Raw genomic sequence first — 10,071 nt, forward strand, 5'->3', positions numbered from 1 at the left:
GATTCCCAGCCTGCTCCCCAGCCTCAGTCAGCATCGATGGAGACCGAGGCACCTTCGGCGGCAGAGGACGCTCCCCCCTGTATGTATGTTTTGACCATCTCGAGCCCATGATTGCTTCGAGAGGCTCGCGAGTGCGGTGGGAGTGATACGGATAGAGATGGCTGAGGCTCGAGCAGAGATTGCCGAGATTAGGGCTACACAGGCCACTCAGTACATAGAGTTCATGGCATGTTTCGACGTATTACAAAAGATCTTAGAGCGAGACGTCACCTCCTCATTTGTCTTGAAACCGAGGACTCCTCAGTCCCCCTTGGCATATCCTGCACCCCCATCTCCTATACCAGCACCGGTGGATCCACCTTATGTTTCCTCACCACCAGCAGTAGCAGAGGAGCCGACAGAGCATGACACCGACATTTGACTTTATTTTTCAGTATTTTCTTTATTTTGCATTTTATTTTAGACTTGTTCACTCAGAAAGGATTCTCCTTCTGAGTTTATTTTCATTTTGCAGTTTGAGTTGTATTCATTGTCTATCTTTTATATATACTCAAGTTAATTTGTTTTTATTGAGCTTCACTGAACCCCCTCGTGTATGTGTGCAGATGGCCTTGTCATCTTGGGATTTGAGACATTGTCATGGGCACGGCCAAGGTGCTTAGGCACTTGGCCGTGCGAGCTTCACAACCCGTTGGAACATTACTCCCAAGGAATTATCTTTACCAAATGCGACACTAGGAGTCAGGGGAGTATTGTTTCAATTGCTTCTCCCAGATTTGCACTTCATTAATATATATTTTGAGTGAGCTTGCATATGTACATTGAGGACAATGTACAACTTAAGTGTGGGGGGGGGGGGAGTTTCATAGTGCACACATCCTTTTTATTTTTCTTGATTGATATCCATGTTCACATAGCCAATGGTGGTTTACATTAGTTGCAATGATTGTATTCTTGAGTTTAGAAGAATTTTTAACATTGAATATCTTCATGCTCTAGTTTTATTTGAATTTTTAGGAATTTTTGCCCGAATTACACTCAGTGCACTACTCACTCTTTAAACCCTATTGGAAACTCATGTTCAATGTTAAAGGGACTAGTTATAGTTGTTTCTTGTGTTAAATTTTGAAAAAAAAATGAATGATGAAAAGAAGGAACAAAATAGTTTTCTTGTTTGTTTTGCATTTTGGGTGGAAAGAGCTACCACCTATCTATTATGAAGCTACTCTCACAAGTCAGATACTAGTTATGCCCTAATGAGAGAAAGAGTTATCTCATAGGATGAGTGAAAGCTACCACTCCGGTAGAAAGAGCTACCACCTCGAAAGTGTGAAAGCTACCTTAGCGGCCGCTTGGGAAAGGGCTACCTTAGAGAATGTGTGAAGCTACAACCATCTTTAAATTTTTGTTACTTTCTTCCTGTAGATAAATAATTCCTTTATACTTAGAGCTTTGAGGAGTACACCTTGGGTTGACTTGAGTGAGTCCACACACTTTCACGATTTTGGGTTTGTTGTCCTTTTTTATTCAAGTTTTAACTAGAGCTTCGATCTTTCATATTTAGTGTTGAAATTTCCCTTACTTGTTGAATGCTCTCATTGTATACTTTGGTGAACCTAAGGCTAAGCACTTTTAATATTTTCTTCATTGATGCACAGAATGTTTAATTTTTGCTTGAGGACAAGCAAAAGCTTAAGTGTGGGGGAGTTTGATAAGTGCTTGTGCGATATGAATGCAAAGCGTTCTTTCCTTATGTTGAGCATTACTTTTCTCAGGTTTTTACACTAATATGTGTGTTTTTATGTTACTTCTATGCAGGTAGGGTTGTGAGGTAGAGTATGAAGGAAAGAAACCAATGTGGATGATAATGCACTGATTTTGGAGAAAATCTTGCTAAGGTTCAAACGCGAAGACATAGGTCAGGGTCTGAGATGCTAGAGTGTGTGCCAACCTCCTCGTATTTGAGTTCGCACAACCAGTTGGAGGGGCACAAGGGCAGTCACACTCAAGCATTCCGACTTACGCACATAGAACAAGATCTCCACCAACTTGTCCGTCATTAAAGAAGCAAAGCGATCCACGATATGAACGTGTGCCCGTTTGCGTCACCTCGATGAAAGTCTAGATTCGGGCAGCACTGTCCACAGCCGGCCGAAAATCACAATTCCAGAGAATCCCCACATGCGTGTGGAAATTACTGACGCCCGTGTGGAAATTCCACAGGGGCGCCCACAGGGGCGTGTGGATTCCCGATTCCAACCCTATTTAAAAGCGATTCAACCCTGATTTCAGCATTCTTTTCTCCATCTATTCCCCAACTTGAATGAGGCTTTCGGCTAGGGTTTTGAGAGGTATTGGCTAGGGTTTTGGAGAGGTTCTATGGCTCCGACATCGTCATTTTTTGGAAGAAGGTTGGTAGGGGAGCTTCCATAGAGGCGTATCCTATACCGGACAAGGGAATCCTTGGACGACGAGTAGAAGACTTTCCACAAGACCATTGACACGACTATCGAGGGGGTTTCTCTATGGATTCATTGCTTTTACATTCTATTTCTTTGATTGTACTTAGCTCCATGGAGAGCTAAACCCCTAGTGGGTACTTGGGTATTTGTGAACCCTAGGATGTATTTGTTTCATTGAATCTATTTATTATGCTTTCAATTAATTGATGTTTGTTGTGAGTTCCAACCTTGAATGCTTGATTGTATGAACATTTCCCATAGAGTAACACTATGGTTGAGAGTTCTTGTTGGTAACCTTGTGAGTGAGTGACACACCATGAGCTTTAGACAAAGCTAGGTTGGAGAGGGTTGAGAGGGTGAGTCGAGAGGTACAGGAGTGTCGCCTTTCCCCTCCAGCGTGATAGATTCTACCTCCATTCCTCGAGTTCTTTGCGGCCATAATAGAGTGAGTCTTCTAAGGGATGACCCTCCACTAGCCTTAGTTGCGCGTGTAACAGAGTGAAGCGTTGAGGTGATTTTAGTATCTAGGGCTTTAAGGGTTAGGTCTATAATTAGGAAGAGATTATCACTTGGAATCCCTAGAGCTCATTGCAACTCTATTCGAGTGCGAGGTTGAGAGGTTATCTAATCTCTCCTCCAGGACATGTATAGAGTTAGGCATAGTTGACCTTAGATTTGGGACTATGTATTTAAGGATTTCCATGACTCACCATTGCATTGATTAGGAAGCATAATAGAGGATTCTTGCACTTGAAACGATTGTCCTAGGCGGAGCATTATCCAAGTACCCCATCTTTATCGATTGCCTTACCCCCGTCTTTACTCGTGCTCTCTTACTTGTTGCTTTTACTTTTGAGAATTGAATCATTGTCACACTTATCACTACTGATCTTTGACATAGCTAAGAAGCGGATTGAGTGTTTTTATTCCTTCGATACCCGCTCATCCGGGATTATTACTTCGACAAACACGTGCACTTGCGGGATATACACAAGGGAATCTTGTCATGAAGCATAATATTAGTCTTGCACTTGAAATAATAGTCCTAGGATAAGCATTGTCCAAGTACTCCATGACAACGCCCCTTGTGTATGTCCCGCAAGTGCACAGGTTTGTCACAGTAATAAAATCCCAGATGAGTGGGGTCTCGTATCCAAAGGGAGTAGGGAATAAAAACATTTAAATTGTTTCTTAACTAAGTGAAACCTGAATAGTGATATGTGTGACAAGATGTGAAATAAAAAAATTAAAAGAACAAGAAAGAGAGCACGAGTAAAGGAGAAGGTAAAGCAATCGATATAAATGGGGTACCCGGATATTGTTCTATCTAGGACAATTGTTTCAAGTGCAAGAACCCTCTATTATACTTTCTAACTGATGTAATATTGAGTCATGGAGATCCTTAAATACATGGTCCCAAATCTAAGGTCAACCATACCTAACTATATACATGTCCCGGAGGAGAAATTGAATAACCCCTCAACCTCGCACTCGTATAAAATTGCAATGAGTTCTAGGGATTCCAAGTGCTAAATCCTCTTTCTAAATGTGGACCTCACCCTTTGGTCCAGGTGGAAGTTCCCTAGCCACAATTAAGCCCTAGGTGCTAAAATCACTTCAACGCTTCACTACGTTGCACCCGCAACTATGCCTCATCAGAAGGTCATCCTTTAGCCATTCACTCTATTATGACCACAAAGAACTTGAGGAAATTGAGGTAGAATAAATCACATCGGAGGGGAAAGGGGACGCTCCACTACCTCTCGACTAACCCTCTCAACTCTCTCCAATCTAGCTTTGTCTATTTCTCGTGGTGTGTCACTCACTCACAAGGGTTACCAACAAGAACTCTCAACACTAGTGTCACTCTAAGGGAGTATTCATACAATCAAGCATTCAAGATTGGAACTCAAATAAACATCAATTAATTGAAAGCATAATAAAGAGGTTCAATGAAACGAATACATCCTAGGGTTCAAAAATACCCAAGAACCCACTAGGGGGTTTAGCTCTCCATGGAGCTAATTACAATCAATGAAATCAAATATAAAAGCAAAGAATCCATAGAAAACCCCCTTGATAGTCTTGGCGATGGTCTTTTGTAGAGTCCTCTACTCGTCTAAGGGTCCCTTTGTCCGGCCTAGGATATACCCCGCCGGATCGGTGCCGATGAAAGCTCTACCACTAACCTTGTTTCAAACAGAGCGCGATGTCAGAGCCGTAGAATCTCTTCAAATCCCTAGCCAATACCTCTCAAAACCCTAGTCAAAGCCCTCTCTCAAGTTGGGGAAAAGATGGAGAAAAAAATGTTGAAATCGGCTTTTAAAGGGCTGGAATCATGAATCCACACGCCCCTATGGGCGCCCCTGTGGATTTTTCACATGGGATGGAATTAATGTACGCCCGTGCGGATACTCTGTTTTCATCCTTCTTTAGCCTGTTGTGAACAGTACCTGCCACAGTAATTTACTATAGTGTCGGCCCGAATCACTCCTGTATCCATGCTTTCATCGAGGTAACGTAAACGGGGACACATTTACATCGTAGATCGCTTTGCTTCTTCAATAATGGACATGTTGGTGGAGATCTTTCTATACATGCATAAGCCGAAATGCTTGAATGTGACTTCCCTTATGCCTCTCCAAATCATTGTGCTAACTTGAATACGAAGAGGTTGTCACACATTCCCGCATTTCGAACCCCACTTACCTCATCGTGTTTGAACATTTTCAAGATTTACTCCAAATGGTACATTTACGATCCACATTGGCTTCTTTTTCTAATATTCGGCCTCACAACTCTATCTTTATAAAAGTAACATAAATACACACATATTAGCTTCAAAACCCGATAAAAGTAATGTTCATCATAAGGAAAGAGTACTTTGTATTCTTATCGCACAAGCACTTTTCACACTTATCACCCCACTTTACCATTGAGTATCTCTTCTAATTACTCTTGCTTACTCTCTTTTCTTCTCTCTTTATTTTCATTAGTATTTTGAATCATGATCAACAATTGATTTTTATTTTAGCTAAGAAGCAATACTTCTTGTTTTTAGGCATCTATTCCCCGTGGATTCGACTACCAACCCGTTAGATACTTTATTACTTTGACAACCTGTGCACTTGTGGTACACACCACAAGGGGTATGTTAAGGAGGCTTGAAGAGAGTGCGTTCCTCCCGGCTATTAATTGCATAGCTATACCATTAAAGACCAAAATTATCTGCCATGGAGGAATACATGTCATAGGTTGAGTAGTCTTATTTTAGGCCTCTATGGAAACAAATTGGGTCAGAAATTATCCAAGCTCAGAACGTGCACATGTGGTTCATTAGATGGCTTGTTTTCTTACCCATATTTTCCTGAATTCCCAACCTCTTCTTCTTTCCTTAAATGAGCTCATCAATTGTACAAGAAGATTTGTGTTCCATTGTCTTGGAGTTTGCATCATCTTCTAGCATTTTGGTTTGAAAACACAAGGGTCCCATTCAGCTATAGCTTGAAGAGTTGATTTCAAAAAGTGAGATGTTTGTGAGCTTACCGGGGAATTCCTCAAGAATAGTTTGTTCAAACTCCAAGATGTGTGATATGGCATTAGGGGTCATCTCCATATTCTTAATTCTTCCACAATCAAACCCCTTATGCCCCAGTTCTCGAGCTCTCATCAATGATACAAGTTTCAAACATTGATGCTTAGACCTCCAAGGGAACAATCCAGGACATGAGTTGTTCAATTTCAATATAGGAGGACCTAAAGATTGCTTCACCCTTATCACATGACTTAACTTTACCACTTAAAGTGCTCTTTTCTTATATGACCATTCATCCTTATGAGAAAAGGTTACTTGTTCAAACTCAATCAAGTATGTCTCATTCACCTATTGAATTTTTGTTTTCTCCCATGTATTCCCCAAGTCACATCTTGGTGGTGTGTCTTCTACAAATAACTGTGGCCAACTCTTGATTTTCCTTATCTGGGGAAAGTCTCTCTCGCATCAGGGTTTGTTCTACAAAAATGGGGACAATCACATCATGGGTTTTCTCCCAACAAAAATTGTCAAAATCATTAGGGATTGATAAGTGCTAATATATTAGTAATACAAAGTATTCTTTTCTTACGACGAGCATTACTTTTCTCAGATTTTATTGCTAATACATGTGTTTTTGTGTTCTTTTGCGCATACAGTGTTGTAGAGCCAAATAGAGAAGAAATAAGGCAAAGTGGATTGCGAATGTATTATATTGATGGAATCTTGAAGTGAACACATGAAAAGGCACAAGTTGTGCCCAAAGACATATGAGTGTGTGCCAACCTCCATTATGCTCGATGGAATGTGAAAATTGGAGGGGCACAAAGGCAGTCACACTCATGTGTTCCAACTTGTGCAAGGCTAGTAAGATTCCCATCAAATGTGCTTTATTTGAAGAAGCAACGCGATCTACGGTATAGACGTGTGCCCGTTTATGGTGCCTTGATGAAGAGTGTGGATTCAGGAGTGTTTTTGGAAGGGTACTGTTTTTAGGAGTGTTAATAGGCTACTGAAAATCGAATTTCTGCAAATTTACACGGGCGTGTGGAAATTCCATACGCTCGTGTGGATGCCCGAATATAACCCTATTTAAGTCACGATTTTAGCCTAATTTTAAGATCCTTTCCCCATCTTTTGTCCTATCTTTCTCCACCTTTGGAGGCGCCTGCGGTTAAGGTTTAGAGAGGCTTTGGCCAGCCTTTTGGAGAGATTCATGGCCTTCGACACTGCATTTCCTTTGGAAGAGAGTTATTGGGGGAGCTTTCATCGACACCGATCGGGTGAGGTGTGCCTTAGGCTTGACAGGGGGACCTTTGAAGAAGACGTGGCCACTCCTCAAGACCGCCGACATGAACACCGAGGGGTTTTATTCATAGATTGCATCTCTTTACTTTTAACTTCATTGCTGATTATATTTTGCTCCATGGAGTGCTAAACCTTTGTGTGTACTTGGACTTGTAAACCTTTGGATGATATTGTTTCTTTGACCTTTTATTATAGTTTCCTTAATTGATGTTTTTAATTAAGTTCTAATCTTGAATGCTTATTGAGTTGATTTTCTCTTAGAGTGGCACTAGGATTGAGAATCCATGTTGGTAATCCTTATAGATGAGTGACACATCATGAGGGTTAGACAATGCCAGATTGAAGAGGGTTGAGAGGATGAGTCAAGAGGTAGCAGAGTGTTCCCTTTCTCTTCCGGTGTGATTTATCCTACCTCAATGTTCCAAGAGTTTTTTGTGGTCACAATAGATTGAAGTGCTAAGAGATGAACTCTACTGGGGCTTAGTTGCGCAAGCAACAGAGTGAAGCATTGAAGTAATCATTAGTATCAGGGGCTTAATTGTGAGTAGGGGTCTTTGGCCTGGACAAAAGGGTTAGATCTATATTAGGGAATAGGGTTTATCACTTGGAATCCCTAGAGCATAAAGAAATCTAGCACAGTGTGAGGTGTCGAGACTTGAGAGATTTCTCCACCGGGGCATAGTGTAGGGTTAGTCACGGCTAACCTTAAGTCTGGGACCGTGTGTTTGAGGATCTCGACAACTTGTTAGACACCAGTTAGGAAGTATAATGATTGGTTTTGAACTAGAAACTATAGTCCTAGTGTAAGAAATGTCCGGGTGCCCCATTTATCGTCGATTGCCTCTCCTATCTTTTATTTTGCCTCTAACTTCTTTTGTTATCTTTACTTGCATTGATTTGTTTTCTAATTGCTTCCCCACAAGTGTACGGGATCGCCAAGTAATACCTCGCGTGAAGACGCGAGGATCATATTCCACGGGGCTAAGGATCTCCTATTATTCCTTCTCGAGCTATTATCTAGCCTAAGATCTCAAGTGATGAATTTTTACTCTACTAAATGTAATTAAAGCTAAAACGAGATTATGACCAAATTAGAGAGAACAAGCAATAAGCAAGCAAGAAAATCAATGAGATGCAAAGGCCTATGGATGAGGATCCCCTTGAGGGGTTATCATGCAACATGGATGATGATCTAAAGATGCAAGGGTAAAATGGACCATGAGATTCCAAGATTAGAACAACCCCAATTTCTCGGCGATTGAACCCTAATCCCATACGAACATAGATAGGAATTCCTTCCAAATCTACATTCCTACGATTGCATTAAGTACGAGGAAATCTCACTTAGGATTAAACCTACTCTTCTTCGGATCAAACCTACATGGAGGGCTACCAAACACCCGATTTCTCGGCGTGATGATACAAGTATCCCCTTCTAATCCATTCATGATCTAATACATGCGAGCAAGTCACATCTACATGCATCACTCATAAAAGAGCTATTGATTTCTCCTTAGTGTAGCACTTAGCATGAAAACAATGGATTAAATCTCAAAATTACCCAAGCATGGAATTAACAAGTTATCATCCAACATACATGATAAAACCCCCGAAGGTTCACCAACACTCGGTGGCCTTGGGGGTCTAGTGTGTCATCATCCCACAACAAGCAATACAAACAAGCAAAACATGAAACAAAAGCATAAATGACACTCCCTAGATAAAATGGTAAAGGAGGAGGTGAAGAATGTGCCGAATGACGCTTTCCCCGCAAAAGGAGTGCCAAATGACGCTTCCTCTAGCCGTGGGTCTCCTTCCTTCAAATCGTGGTAAATCTCCCCTTGAATGATGTTGCCTTCTTGCCTTGAGAGTCTTGGACCTTGGGCTTGAATGATCTCCTAGCTTCCTTACCCTTCTTCTCCTTCCCAAGGTCACCCAAAATCTCCCAAGTGATCTCCCCAAAGTTGGCCAAGAAAAGGTCCAGCCAAAAGTCTCCTTTTTCTGCCCTAAAAGTTGGTATTTATACCTCCCGAGGCATACGGGTCGTATGGGGGTCGTATAGCACCCAAAAACCCTAGATTCACGATCCATACGGGGTGCATATGGCCACCATACTGGGTCGTATGAAAATCTGGGCAGACACTCCAAATCAATCCCTGCTACAGTGCATACGGCCCCCATACTGGGTAGTATGGGGGTAGTATGAAATTCCTATTTTCTTCTCTTTTCGCCCAAATGATATATTCTTGTTCTCCATGGCTTCCTTATGCCCTACAAAGCAAATAATAGATGATTAAGCGCAAAACGGGCATCAAACCTCACAGAATACATGCAAAGTGAATATGATATATACATGAAAACATCTACATTTAGACACTTATCATTTTCACATCACCATCAACTCATTTTCATTCTACTAAAATAGCAATATTTTTGTTTGTAAGCACTAAGCCTTGAGGATTCGACTACCCTCTCATCGGGGTATTATTAATTTGACAAACCCGTGCACTTGCGGTTAACATGCAAAGGGTCATTTCAGGGATCACAAGAGGTTCTTCCATCATGAAGAAGTTAATTGGCCTTGTTAATTCTTGATCATAAGCTTCATCATTTCCACTTCCTTGTATAACTCTAGCCTCAAAGAATTGGATGTTCTTCATTCAAGGAACTTAATCCCATCCAATCATAAAATGTACAACTCTCAATTGCCTCCACATTACCATTAGACCATTGCAAAAATTTATCTTCATCTGGAGCAATTAGTTCAAG

This window comes from Dioscorea cayenensis, chromosome 11 (genome assembly GCF_009730915.1).
Source record: "Dioscorea cayenensis subsp. rotundata cultivar TDr96_F1 chromosome 11, TDr96_F1_v2_PseudoChromosome.rev07_lg8_w22 25.fasta, whole genome shotgun sequence".
Lineage (NCBI taxonomy): Eukaryota > Viridiplantae > Streptophyta > Magnoliopsida > Dioscoreales > Dioscoreaceae > Dioscorea > Dioscorea cayenensis.